Source organism: Molothrus ater, unplaced genomic scaffold, assembly GCF_012460135.2.
Source record: "Molothrus ater isolate BHLD 08-10-18 breed brown headed cowbird unplaced genomic scaffold, BPBGC_Mater_1.1 matUn_MA110, whole genome shotgun sequence".
Taxonomy (NCBI): domain Eukaryota; kingdom Metazoa; phylum Chordata; class Aves; order Passeriformes; family Icteridae; genus Molothrus; species Molothrus ater.
Genome location: NW_023416566.1, coordinates 115,825 through 126,032, shown reverse-complemented (window position 1 = coordinate 126,032; position 10,208 = coordinate 115,825). Strand labels below are relative to the sequence as shown.

At 63.6% G+C, this 10,208-nt stretch overlaps 1 non-coding gene and 1 pseudogene across 1 annotated transcript; one reads left to right on the top strand and one right to left on the bottom strand.

Annotated features, from left to right (window-relative positions):
* Positions 1-2,625: 2,625 nt before the first annotated feature.
* Positions 2,626-4,202, bottom strand: LOC129047095 (uncharacterized; annotated as a pseudogene).
* A 1,283-nt stretch (positions 4,203-5,485) lies between these two features.
* Positions 5,486-5,638, top strand: LOC118700998 (5.8S ribosomal RNA). Its single transcript, XR_004982387.1, has one exon. It is a non-coding gene; the product is annotated as a 5.8S ribosomal RNA (ribosomal RNA).
* Positions 5,639-10,208: the final 4,570 nt, after the last annotated feature.

Here is a 10,208-nt window from a genome sequence, read left to right as displayed (position 1 = left end):
GTTCCCTGGGCCGGAAGGCGGGGGAGGGCTGCCAAATCCCCTCCCGGCCCGGCAGGGGCCAGGCCAGTCCCACCGTTGCCTAGCCTAAAGGGGAGCTGTTGTTGGCTGTGGGCGGGTGGCAGCACTCCCTGCGCTCCTCTGCTGCCGCGAGCAATCCGATCCGCAGGTGGGCCGGGCGGCCGTTGCCGTTGTCCCAGGACCATGGCCGTGGGGCCCTTGGCGCCGTTCGCGCAGCTCCTTCCCAGAGCCTCGCCTGATTGATGTGGCTTTTCAGGTATTGTCGGAGAGGGCCCCCGGCGGGCTGGCTCTCCTTCCAAGGCTTCTCTGTCATGGGGAAGCCACGGCGGGGGGGGTCCGGTGCTCGGGCAGGGCGGTCTCCTTTCCAATTCGCTTCCCATCGCAGGCGAGGTGTCACCCCTCCCGCTGGCCTGGGGAAGGGCGTCTTTACCGTCCCGAGCTGTGTGACAGCCACGTGGACCTGCGAGCCTTCAGGTGTTCTTAAAAATCCACACGAGGTGCCGGTGCCGGCCCCGGTCCAGGTAGCGCCTGTATGGGTGCTGGCCACGAGCAGCGCAGGGCGGCAGTGCAACTGGAGCTGAGCCGTGAGAAGGGAGAGAGGCGAGAGAGAAAAAGAGAGAGGGCAAAATTGCCCAAACCCGATGGGTGGACGGGCACTTTCGCCCTCTCTCTTTTCGCCTGGGACACGGGTGGAACAGAGCCCAGTCCGCATGCTCCTTTGCCGTTCTGCCGCCTGCTGCAGAGCAAGCTGCCCCGGGTGAAAAGGGGCCTCAGTGTCCAGGCCGCGCCCGCCTCGTCAGGTCGCTGCCTCCTCTAGCACGTCCGGTGCTTTCCGCGTGGCCTGGAGGGTGGATGCGCCGGGACAGGGTTCACTCCCTGTGAGCGGGGCCCCGCTTGGCCCAACCTTGCCGGCGGCCGGTCGCTCGCCCGCCACCTTTCGGCTGGCGGGTTTTTCTCAGCTTTGGTGGGGGGGCGCGTCAGCCCCGGCCGAGCCCTGTTCCGCATGCCGCACGTATCATTTCGAGCGTGAGGCCGAGTCTCAAACCGGGGCGTGGGCCCCGGGAAAAAAAGTGAGAGAGAGAGAGAGGAAGCCTCGCGCTTAATCCGAGTGGCGAAAAGCTGCGCAGCGCTCTCGGATCCTTGCCCGCGGTATTGCGGGAAGGGCCGGCCACCAGGCTCGGCTGTCGCTGAGGGGCATCCCTCACGTGTGGCGCCGTTCCCCGCTGCAGGAACCGCCGGGTCGCGAAGTGGCCGGCCTCTGCTGCTGGCGCCTGTCGCTGACATACCGCCACCCGCCGCCGTGTCTTCGTCCGCGATGCTGCTCCCGTGGGTCGGGGCGGCGAAAGAAGCCCGGGGCGGTCGGGGTTTGGTGTGGGGCGGGTTCACCGGCGGGCCGGGCGCATCCGGGCACGCCGTCTGGGCGCTCGCGCGACGCTTCGCGGCGCCGCCGTCGGTGGCGGCTACCTGGTTGATCCTGCCAGTAGCATATGCTTGTCTCAAAGCTTAAGCCATGCATGTCTAAGTACACACGGGCAGTACAGTGAAACTGCGAATGGCTCATTAAATCAGTTATGGTTCCTTTGGTCGCTCCTCTCCCACTCCTGGCATAACTGTGGTAATTCTAGAGCTAATACATGCCGACGAGTGCCGACCTTCGGGGACGCGTGCATTTATCAGACTAAAACCAACCCAGGCCCGCCCGGCAGCTTTGGTGACTCTCGATAACCTCGAGCCGATCGCACACCCCTGCGGTGGCGACGACCCATTCGAATGTGTGCCCTATCAACTTTTTATGGTACTGTCTGTGCCTACCATGGTGACCACGGGTGATGGGGAATCAGGCTTCGATTCCGGAGAGGGAGCCTGAGAAACGGCTACCACATCCAAGGAAGGCAGCAGGCGTGCAAATTACCCACTCCCGACCCGGGGAGGTAGTGACGAAAAATAACAATACAGGACTCTTTCGAGGCCCTGTAATTGGAATGAGCAAACTTTAAATCCTTGAGCGAGGATCCATTGGAGGGCAAGTCTGGTGCCAGCAGCCGTGGTAATTCCAGCTCCAATAGCGTATCTTAAAGTAGCTGCAGTTAAAAAGCTCGTAGTTGGATCTTGGGATCGAGCTGGCAGTCCGCTGCGAGGCGAGCCACTGCCTGTCCCAGCCCCTGCCTCCCGGCACCCCCTCGATGCTCTTAGCTGAGTGTCCCATGGGGCCCAAAGCGTTTACTTTGAGAAAATTAGAGTGTTCAAAGCAGGCCGGCCGCCGGCATACTGCAGCTAGGAATAATGGAATAGGACACCGGTTCTGTTTTGTGTTTTCGGAAACGGGGCCATGATTAAGAGGGACGGCCGGGGGCATTGGTATTGTGCCGCTAGAGGTGAAATTCTTGACCGGCGCAAGACGGCCTAGAGCGAAAGCATTTGCCAAGAATGTTTTCATTAATCAAGAATGAAAGTCAGAGGTTCGAAGACGATCAGATACCGTCATAGTTCCGACCATAAACGATGCCGACTGGTGATCCGGCGGCGTTATTCTTATGACCCGCCAGGCAGCTCCCGGGAAGCCCAAGTCTTTGGGTTCCGGGGGGAGTATGGTTGCAAAGCTGAAACTTAAAGGAATTGACGGAAGGGCACCAGCAGGAGTGGAGCCTGCGGCTTAATTTGACTCAACACGGGAAACCTCACCCGGCCCGGACACGGACAGGATTGACAGATTGAGAGCTCTTTCTCGATTCCGTGGGTGGTGGTTCATGGCCGTTGTTAGTTGGTGGAGCCATTTCCCTGGTTAATTCCGATAAGGAATGAGACTCTGGCATGCTAACTAGTTATGCGACCCCCGAGCGGTCGGCATCCAACTTATTAGAGGGACAAGTGGCGTTCGGCCACCTGAGATTGAGCAATAACAGGTCTGTGATGCCCTTAGATTTCTGGGGCCGCACGCACACTACACTGGCTGGCTCAGCTTGTGCCTACCCTCTGCCGGCAGGCGCGGGTAACCCTTTGAAGCCAATTTGTGATGGGGATCGGGGATTGCAATTCTTCCCCGTGAACGAGGAATTGCCAGTAAGTGCGGGTCATAAGCTCGCGTTAAGTCCTGCCCTTTGTACACACCGCCCGTCGCTACTACCGATTGGATGGTTTAGTGAGGTCCTTGGATTGGCCCCGGCGGGGTCGGCCACGGCCCTGCCGGAGTGTCAAGAAGATGGTTGAACTCGACTATCTAGAGGAAGTAAAAGTCGTAACGAGGTTTCCGTAGGTGAAACTTGCAGAAGGATCATTACCGGTGGGGTTCGGCGCCTGCCGCGTTGTGCCGGGCTGTCCGGCCGGGCGCGCGTGCGCGGCGTCACTCGCACGCCCGCTCCATTCACCTGCTTGGCCCCAGGCTGCTTGCCCCGGTCGGCACCGGGGGCCACACGACCTTGCCCTTCGCCGCCTGCTGCAGCCCCAGAGAGAGAGAGAGACCGGAGGCGTGTGGCACCTCCGGGCGCGGGGGGTTGGAAGGGGGAGAGGGGGGAAAAGCCGCTTGGCGCGGCAAAGCACACCCGCCACCGTGCGCGCGGGCGGGGCTCTCGCCGCGCTACACCGCGCGTCACAGCCAGGCCTCGAAGCATGGCGCGCTCACTGCCGTCGCAGTGGCTTGCCCCTTCCACCCCCCACACCACCCCCCCCACCCCGACCTTGCGCCGGTCTGCCTCTGGTCCGTCCCCGCCAGAGAGCGGGGGCGCAGCTGCCTGCCCCTGAGCCTCTCGCCGCCGCAGCTGGTGCCGCTGAACGCCGGTCACCGGTGTGCCCCATGCGGGTGCCCTGGCGCGGCCCGAGTTCTCCCGAGCTCGGCTCTCCTCGGTTTGCGTGCGAGAAAGCCACCCGGGTGCTGGGAGGGAGGGGTGCTCGGCACGGCCCCTCCTGGAGGCGCGCCTGTCCCTTCCGTCGCTGCTTCACCCGTTGAGCGACAGCTGGCCATCTGGCCGTGGCACCCATCGGCGGCCGAGGTGGAAAGGGCGAGGGAGCCGGGTGGTGGGGGTGCCTTCGGGACTCAGAGGAGGCAGCTCCTCCAGCCCTTCCCACACCAGGGAGCGGGGCCTTTGCTGGCCGGCAGAGTTCCCCGCTCTTGGGCCAAGCGGCCCCCCTCTCACGCGTTGAGGACCTCCAAGGGTCAAGGCCTCCGGGCGTTCTGGGCTGTGCTTCATGGCGCGCACACGCGCCCGAGGTGTGCCCGGTGGTTGGGCCCACGTCCCGCACGATGGCAGGGCGGCCCAAGCTGTGGCGGTCCTTTTGGGTGCGCACGGCGCCGGGCTACTGAGGGAAACCCCGGGCCCCGAGAAGGACGTGGCGGTGGTGGCGGCAGATGTCAGGCGCGCCCCTGCCAGTGGACGCTCCCCCGAGGGCGGCAGTGGGGCAGGCACCCCGGTGGGGTCATGCAGGTCGTTTCCCTCGCCCAAGGGAGGGGGCGACCCCGTACCAAGTGGCAGCGGAGCCGCTCAACAGGTGTTCCTCCCTGCGGGGACGGTCGGCTGGAAGGCGCCCGCCGTCGCCCGGCAGCAGTCCCGTTACGGGCCCTGCTCGTCACGTCCTCCATTGCCCTTCCTGGCCGCGTGTGTGCCACAAGAAGGCGCATGGGGCGGCCACGGGGACGCTTCTCCCCGCCCGGTCGCAGCGTGAAAACGAGGAGAGTGGGCATTGCCCCCCGGCTCAGCGCCGTACTGCCTTCTGCCAGGTGCGTCCCTGAGGCAAGGGGCCCTGGCGGTGGACACGGCGGTGGCGGTCCCAGGAGTGCGGCCCCAGCGGCAGCGGGGTCTGCCATTTGGCAGGCCATGGGCACTGGCGACGCTGGCTCGGATCTCAGTGCCGCCCGCCTCCGGGCCGGCGGCGGAGTGCGTCCGCCTGTCGCTCACCTGCCTGGAGGGAGGGCAGTCCTGCGGGAGGTGTGCAGTGGGGGGCTGGTCGTCGTCACATGCCCGTCTCAAGCCGGGGGAAGGCTATGCCGTAGGGGAAGAGAAAAGCCAGCTGCGCAGCGGCGAGGCGGCGCTTCGCGAGGCCCGCAGCGTCGGGGCCGAGGGAGAGCCAGTGTGTGTGGGGGCCGACAGCCATGCGCCCCTGGCCGCATGCCGTGTGTGTTGTGCATGTCATCCCGTGAAAGCTAGAAGCGGGTGGGCCGCCGTGCCCTCCCACGTTCCGGCGCGTGCCGTGTGGCCCTCCGCGCGGAGGCCGGGCCAAGCCCGGGCACATGGGCCGCCTCCAAAGGACAGCGTTTGTGAGGTCGGCGTCTCCCCTCACGGGGGGAGGCAGTCCAGGGCGCGGGCTCCCCCGCCTCTTGGCCGGCCTTCAGAGCGTGGGTTGCTCCAAATGTTTTTTTTTCCCCTTCCGTGTGTGTGTGCTCGTATGGTCGAAACCAGGCACGCACTTGCACGTCCTTGGCAGCAGAGTAACAAAAAAGGGGCCGCTCAGCATGAGCAGTGCCCGGAAGGCAGACAACTCTTAGTGGTGGATCACTTGGCTCGTGCGTCGATGAAGAACGCAGGTAGCTGCGAGAATTAATGTGCATTGCAGGACACATTGATCATCGACACTTTGAATGCACTTGCGGCCCCGGGTTCCTCCCGGGGCTACGCCTGTCTGAGGATCGCTTGATGTTCAATCGCCGTCCAGGGGCTATGCCGGCGGCGCGGCTGGGTTGCCTAGCAGGCCTGTCGCCCACGGTGGGCGGTGGCGGCGGCGGCATCATCCCACCGGTGCCCAGAGGGAAGGCGGTCAGGGGTTCAGCGAGGGAAGCCTTTCCCTAGCCGGCCTTGATCCCTTCCCTGTGGCCCGGCGGGCGTCGTCGTCGTCGCGGTCGTCGTCGTCGTCCTAGCCGCGCAGGGCCTTTGTCCCCCTAAATGCAGACTCGGGGAGTGCTCTGTAGCTCCCCGCTCCCGGAGTGAGCCGCTGGGGCGGAGGTCGTCCTCGCCGGGACCGTGCCGCGGATGCAGTGGCGCAGTGGCGTGGGGAGAGCGAGAGACGGCGTTGAAAGGCACAGCTGAGGGCCGAGAGAAAGAGAGAGGAGGGCGAGAAGGGGAGGCGAGGCGCGCGCCTCGCCCCCGGCCTCCTCCCCGCAGGGGTGGCTGTCTGCTGGTGGGTACCATGGCAGTACCGTGCCGTGCTGCCGTGCGCACGCGCAAGGCCAGAGCACCAGGGACTGGGGTTCCGATACCCTCCTCCCTTCACCCGCCCCCTCCTCTTCTGTCGCGGTCTCGAGGTGCGCTGAGTGGCGCCGTCGCTCCTCTCTCTCTCCTTGCTGAGGCTGTCGCGCGTGCCGCCGCTCGGCTGGTCCTTCCACACGGGGCTGTCTCTGCCGCGCTCCCTTTTCGGTTCTCGTCTCCGGGATGGGGCTCTACGTCTCTCCTCATCGCTCGCTCTCACCTGTGCACGCTCTCTCTCTCTCTCTGGCTCCCTCTGGGAGTGCGGAGAGGAGGGGGTGTAGGCGGCGTAGCGGGGGGGGAGACAAGGCGGCTGTCTCCGTGCGCGCCCCACTCGTGGCGCGGCCGAGCTTTGGGCTTGCAGCCTCAGATCAGATGTGGCGACCCGCTGAATTTAAGCATATTAGTCGCGGAGGAAAAGAAACTAACGAGGATTCCCTCAGTAATGGCGAGCGAAGAGGGAAAAGCCCAGCGCCTAATTCCCCGCCCCGCGGTGTGGCGCGGGACATGTGGCGTACAGAAGCCCCCCTCCCCGGCGGCGCTCTCAGGGGACCCAAGTCCTTGTGATAGAGGCCGCAGGCCGTGGACGGTGTGAGACCGGTAGTGGCCCCCCGGCGCTCCAGGCCCGGGGCTTCTTGGAGTCGGGTTGCTTGGGGGCTTCTTGGAGTCGGGTTGCTTGGGAATGCAGCACAAAGCGGGTGGTAAACTCCATCTAAGGCTAAATACCGGCACGAGACTGATAGCAAACAAGTACCATAAGGGAAAGTAAAAGAAAAGAGTTTTGAAGAGAGAGTTCAAGAGGGCGTGAAACTGTTAGGAGATAAATGGGTGGGGCCCGCGCAGTCCGCCCAGAGGATTCAACCTGGCACGTTGTGGTCGGCGGCGTGGGTTCGGCGGATCCTCACCTCTGCCTCCCCTCCGTCCCCCGGGTGAACCCCGTCCACGGGGGCAGGCCGGGGGGGGTGCGGGCTGGCACAGGGACCGTAGCCCAGCCAGCGGCCGGCCCTCGCCGGGCGCATTTCCTCTGTGGTGGTGCACCGCAACCTGCTCCGGGTTGGCTGGGAAGGTCTCTGGCGGGCAGGTTGCCTGGCGCCGTGTGAACAGCGGCGGGTGTTACAGCCCCCGGGAAGCAGATCTTTCTGAATCCCGGGGCCGAGGGAGAGGACCGCCGCCGCGCCCTCCTCCCCCCCCCGTCAGTGGCACCGTGGCAGTGGGTGTCGCATTTCCAACCCCCTCCCCCTCCCGGGTGGCGGGGCAGGGGCGGCGTCCCTGCGGCACGGTGTTTTGCACGGGGGCGTAGGCACCAGGCCCGCCAGCCCCCGGCGCCGCTGTCAACCGGGGCGGACTGTCCTCAGTGCGCCCCAACTGCGCGGCGCTGCCGGGCCGGGCTTGATGGGCCACGCTCGGGCGCACAGGGTCCGCGGTGATGTTGGCTACCCACCCGACCTGTCTTGAAACACGGACCAAGGAGTCTAGCACGTGTGTGAGTCAGGGGCCGTCGTTGAAAGCCCGCGGCGCAATGAAGGTGAGGGCCGGCACGCGCCGGCTGAGGTGGGATCCTGGGGCACATGTCACGCCAGGCAGCCCTGGGTGCACCACCGCCTGTCTCGCCCGCCCCCCATCGCGAGGCCGGGGAGGTGGAGCGTGAGCATCCGTGCTAGGACCCGAAAGATGGTGAACTATGCCTGGGCAGGGCAAAACCAGAGGAAACTCTGGTGGAGGTCCGTAGCGGTCCTGATGTGCAAATCCGTCGTCTGACCCAGGTCTAGGGGCGAAAGACTAATCAAACCATCTAGTAGCTGGTTCCCTCTGAAGTTTCCCTCAGGATAGCTGGCACTTGGCAATGGGCAGTTTTACCCGGTAAAGTGAATGATTAGAGTTCTTGGGGCCGAAACGATCTCAACCTATTCTCAAACTTTCAATGGGTAAGGGGCCGGCTCGCTGGCATGGAGCCGCGATGTGGAATGCAAGTGCTCAGTGGGCCACTTTTGGTAAGCAGAACTGGTGCTGCAGGATGAACCAAACGCCGGGTTAAGGCGCCCAATGCCAACGCTCATCAGAGCCCAGAAAAGGTGTTGGTTGATCTAGACAGCAGGACAGTGGCCATGGAAGACGGAATCCGCTAAGGAGTGTGTAACAACTCGCCTGCTGAATCAAGTAGCCCTGAAAATGGATGGCGCTGGAGCGTCGGGCCCATACCCGGCCGTCGATGGCAGTGCGATGCCCATGGGGGCTAGGCTGCGACGAGTAGGGGGCTGCTGCGGTGCGCCTCGAAGCCTGGGGCGTGGGCCCGGGTGGAGCCGCTGCAGGTGCAGATCTTGGTGGTAGTAGCAAATATTCAAAGGAGAGCTTTGAAGGCCGAAGTGGAGCAGGGTTCCATGTGAACAGCAGTTGAACATGGGTCAGTCGGTCCTAAGCGATAGGCGAGCGCTGTTCCAAAAGGGCAGGCGATGGCCTCCGTTGCCCTCAGCCGATCGAAAGGGAGTCGGGTTCAGATCCCCGAATCCAGAGTGGCAGAGACAGGTGCCGGGAGGCGCCCAGTGCGGTGACGCAACCGATCGGGAGAAGCCGGCGGGAGCCCCGGGGAGAGTTCTCTTTTCTTTGTGAAGGGCCGGGCGCCCTGGAATGGGTTCTCCCCGAGAGAGGGGCCCGCGCCTTGGAAAGTGTCGCGGTCCCAGCGGCATCCGGTGAGCTCTCTCTGGCCTGTGAAAATCCGGGGGAGAGGGTGTAAGTATCGCGCCGGGCCGTACTCATATCCACAGCAGGTCTCCAAGGTGAACAGCCTCTGGCATGTTGGAACAATGTAGGTAAGGGAAGTCAACAAGCTGGATCCATAACTTCAGGAAAACAATTGCCTCTAAGGGCTGGGTTGGTTGGGCTGGGGCGCGAAGCGGGGCTGGGCGCGTGCCGTAGCTGGACGAGGCACCGCGCGCAGGTGAGTGCGTTCCGCGTGGCCCGCCTGGGCGCCGTGGCGCTTGCGCGGCGGCAACTCTAGATGCGCGCCGGGCCCTTCCCGTGGATCGCCCCAGCTGAGGCGTGTGCCGCCCGCCCCCCCAGGCCCGCCCTCCACCTTGCCATGGCCGGTGACTCAGCAGCGGCCGCCGCTGTCGTCGTCGCATGCCGCCGCCTCGTCGGTTCCTGCCGGCGGGGTCCCCGCAGTGTGCGGCCAGCACGCGTGTGGCCGCGGCCGGCGTCGGCCAAGTGGTTCGCACGGGGGAGGGTCCCGGGGGGGTCCCCGGGCCGGTACCCCGCCTTGGCCGGCGCCTAGCAGCCGGCTTAGAACTGGTGTGGACCAGGGGAATCTGACTGTTTAATTAAAACAAAGCATCACAAAGGCCAGAGGCGCGTGTTGACGCAATGTGATTTCTGCCCAGTGCTCTGAATGTCAAAGTGAAGAAATTCAATGAAGCACGCGTAAACGGCGGGAGTAACTATGACTCTCTTAACGGTTACCAAGTGTGTGGTCATATAATTATGATGTGCATGAGGGCTGGAAAAGGTCTAATTACAACTGGGCATAGCTGCAGAGATCGCACCTCCTTGGTCACGCTGGTAAGCCCTTAATAGGGTGACTAAGTCGATCTCTGCCCCAGTCTGGGAGCTGCTGGGACTCACCAGCCCAACACTTCCTTCAAATTTCGGTGAAAGAAATTTCTTTGTGTAAGTCGTTAGGCTTACTACCTGAAACCTGGCCCCCCGGTCGGACAGGGGCAAGGGGTTTGGAGCTGGGCTGACACCCAATCCGTTCCCGATGTTGAATCCGGTCATGACTCGGCTATTCCAAATCCAAATCCGTTCCTCGGAGGAGGAAACTGGGGGCGGCTGTTACACCTTACTAGAGTATCGGTGGGCACTCAGACCTCCTGAGATGATTCTGTAACATCTACAACCACCAATTGACAGAAAACGAATTAGGCTTCCTGTGTGAAATTTTCTTTAGAACTGTATATGTAGATCTGCAGAATTTTGTATTTGGGGGGGATCTTTTGTTGCAATGTTTATTTATAGATGTATGCTTAT